Source organism: Callorhinus ursinus, unplaced genomic scaffold, assembly GCF_003265705.2.
Source record: "Callorhinus ursinus isolate GAN/ISIS: 27379988/994484 unplaced genomic scaffold, GSC_fseal_2.0 scaffold30, whole genome shotgun sequence".
In the NCBI taxonomy this organism is placed as follows: Eukaryota; Metazoa; Chordata; class Mammalia; order Carnivora; family Otariidae; genus Callorhinus; species Callorhinus ursinus.
In genome coordinates, this window is record NW_027397092.1 from 11,817,704 (window position 1) to 11,821,037 (window position 3,334).

The 3,334-nt window shown below is 41.6% G+C and overlaps 1 pseudogene; it reads right to left on the minus strand.

The window, feature by feature from the left end:
- Positions 1-2,770: 2,770 nt before the first annotated feature.
- LOC112815040 (large ribosomal subunit protein eL33 pseudogene) lies at positions 2,771-3,131 on the minus strand (annotated as a pseudogene).
- Between the last annotated feature and the right edge of the window lie 203 nt (positions 3,132-3,334).

Genomic DNA, 3,334 nt, shown 5'->3' on the forward strand with positions numbered 1-3,334 from the left:
CCTGAACACAGGATGGGGAGCGTGGGAAGGCGATCAGAGATTAAGTCTTGACTGTGGTCTGTGCCAAGATCGCCAGTGAGTCTTTCTTGATTCTTCCACAAACATTTGTGATGGAGTCTTATTACACATAACAGCGAATTCCAAAGCAGCAGTGACAGCAGGAAAGCATGAAAGGCTAAGGAAGCAATTCCTGAGAAGAGAAAGTAGCTTTTGGTAAGCAGTTCCTTCATCTCAGCATTTTTCATGGACTTCACATAAAGGGTAATAATATTTTTTATTTTCACATTTGCCTTGAAAATAAAAATGATCTTACGTGATTTCAAAATGGAAGGGATTAAAGCATACTTTAAAATTGTTCTTGCTATTTTATGTTTCTAGTAAGCTCAAATTGTACTGGGTCTCAAGGAACAGGAATCCAGAAAACAGTGATTTAAAAAATTAGAGGTTTGGTTATTCTTACATTTGGAAGTTGGGGGTCTAGGCTGAGACTGGCGCTCCATGTAGCCCCTAGGACCCCTCCTGTGTTTCTACTCACTAATCCTTACCCTGTTCTTAGGACGTCAAGGTCATAATATGGTTGCTCCCCCTGTAACGTTGTGAATCCAGGCAGGAAGAAGGGTAAGGACAAAGGATCTAGTCATCTGAGTCTACCTGCCTTTTAAAGGGACTTCTCACAAGCTCCATCTGGTGACTTTCACTTATATTTCATTGGCCTGAACTGTGTTACATGGCCATTCGTAGATGCAAAGGAGGCTGGGAATTGTAGCTTTCACCTGTGCTCATTGCCACCCTGACAAAAATTAAGGTTCTGTTAGTAAAGAAGAAAGGAGAATGGAAATTGAGTAGGCACCGAGCAGTGAGTACCACATTCCATACCATTTTGGCATTTTATTCAAGTTAATGTGCCTTCTGGGAGAACAGACCAAGCTTTAGCAAGCAAAAGTAAATCTTCTACAAACCCGTCTCTCTTCTGTGTACCCATCCAAAGGCATATAAGTGATTTTTGTACTGGTATTTCCTATGATGCATGTTACGGTTTCATTCCGTTAGCATAGATCATCCTGAATTGAGTATATTTGTGGGTGCATATGTGTAGTTATTTATACCGCTGTCTCTGGTGGTCAGTTGTTGATTAAGCATCTTTTAGTACCTTTCCAACTCTCACTTTCTACTTCTCTATGTGGATATTTCAACCACTGTTTCTTTCCAGCTCCCAAATCTTGACATCGGAGTCAGTCTTCACTCATGACTCTACAGTCCAATGTACCTACCTTCATTCGGGAACCTTCACCCAAGTAAACTCAATGTCTTTCCCTCCCCAACTTTTTCCCTCTTCTGTGTTGCTCACCTCAATGAGTGTTTTCCTGGGTCAGAAACCTGGGAGTCTTTCCTGAATCCCCCTTCACATCCTTCCTTCCCACAACCATCTCATGTTAGAATCTTGTCCAGGTGGTACACTGCATATTCTCTTATCTGTACTCTTCCCTCTTTGTCCTTGCCATGTCTTGGGCTCACCCAGTTTGGACTAGCTGGTTTTTTTTTTTCTTTAAATGTTTTTATTGTTATGTTAATCACCATGCATTACATCATTAGTTTTTCATGTAGTGTTCCATGATTCATTGTTTGTGCATAACACCCAGTGCTCTATGCAGAATGTGCCCTCTTTAATACCCATCACCAGGCTAACCCATCCCCCCACACGCCTCCCCTCTAGAACCCTCCGTTTGTTTTTCAGAGTCCATCGTCTCTCATGGTTCATCTCCCCCTCCGATTTACCCCCCTTCATTCTTCCCCTCCTGCTATCTTCTTCTTCTTTTTTTTTTTCTTAACATATATTGCCTTATTTGTTTCAGAGGTACAGATCTGTGATTCATCAGTCTTGTACAATTCACAGTGCTCACCATAGCACATACCCTCCCCAATGTCCATCACCCAGCCACCCCATCCCTCCCGCCCCCCACCACTCCAGCAACCCTCAGTTTGTTTCCTGAGATTAAGAATTCCTCATATCAGTGAGGTCATATGATACATGTCTTTCTCTGATTGACTAGCTGTTTTTAGCCATTTTGTTGTTGCCACAGTAAGTATCCTATGTTAGGTTTTACTTTGTGAATAGCTTCACGTGCCAGCCGGGATGCGCAGCTCTCTGTGATATTTTCACATTCAGGGTGCTTTCATTTAGATGACATTTACAAAATCTAAGCAATTGTGAATCACCTGAATGGCTGCCTTAGAAGTGAGTGCTGACAATTGATTTCTGTGCCTGCCCAGGCATTTGTGTTTTTATGGTACCAACAGGCATTACTATAATTATCAATAGCCTACCCCAAAAAAGAAGGCAGAGGGATTTTGTCTTCCAATATGAGGCATTTGGGACTTATAAAGTTCAATGAAGTCACTGTCTTTTGTTATTTTAACAAAGGGTTTATCCTAGTTTAAATAAGTGAAACCATGGCCCCAAAGGTATAAGTTGCTGAATTCAAACAAACCTGTACTGGGACAGTGAGTCTGATGTTAGGAGTGGAAATCGGTTTCCACACCATTGGTATCATCGGTCACATTGAATATCATTAATTTGAGTGTTATTGTTTTCGTTACTTTAAGTTTAATGTATAGATGTTTATACTTGCGTAAGAGCTGTAGACATAAGATGCTCACACGTAGTTTTAGTTTTGTACAAATCTAAATAGTAATATGCTAAAGATATCCAAATGCTACTTCGGGTCTATGCATACTCTATTTTTTTTTTTTTTACAAGAGAACAAATCTACACCTTTATTTACTTTTCATTAAATTTAAATCCTTGAGGGGTACAGCATCACACGGATTCTGTGGCCAATGGCTTTAGCAGGAAGGTTGCTTCGGAATTTGGCACGAACCATGCCACTGTTTCCATGAGCTCGAGTTACTTTTCCCCAGATTACTCTGGTTTTGTTTGGTTTGCCACCAGGAGTCACTGTGCTGTTCTTTGCTTTGTACACATAAGCACATCTCTTGCCTAGACAGAATTCCGTTTCATCTCGAGCATAAACACCTTCGATTTTAAGAAGAGCTGTGTGCTCCCTCTGGTTCTGGAGACCCCGCTTATAGCCAGCAAAAATGGCCTTGGACCACAGCCTTCCAGACGTTATTTGGCGTCATAGGAGTCCTGTTCCCAGCAGGCCTCCACAGACTCCAAGATGGCGGAAAAAGCGGGTCTATGCATACTCTTAAAGAGGGCGAGTTTACCCCTCAGGTGGTGTAGAGCAGGGTCAGCAAACTTTTCATGTAAAGGGCTGGATACGAAATACTTTACGGATTGGTGGCTATACAGTTTGTCAAAACTACTTAACTC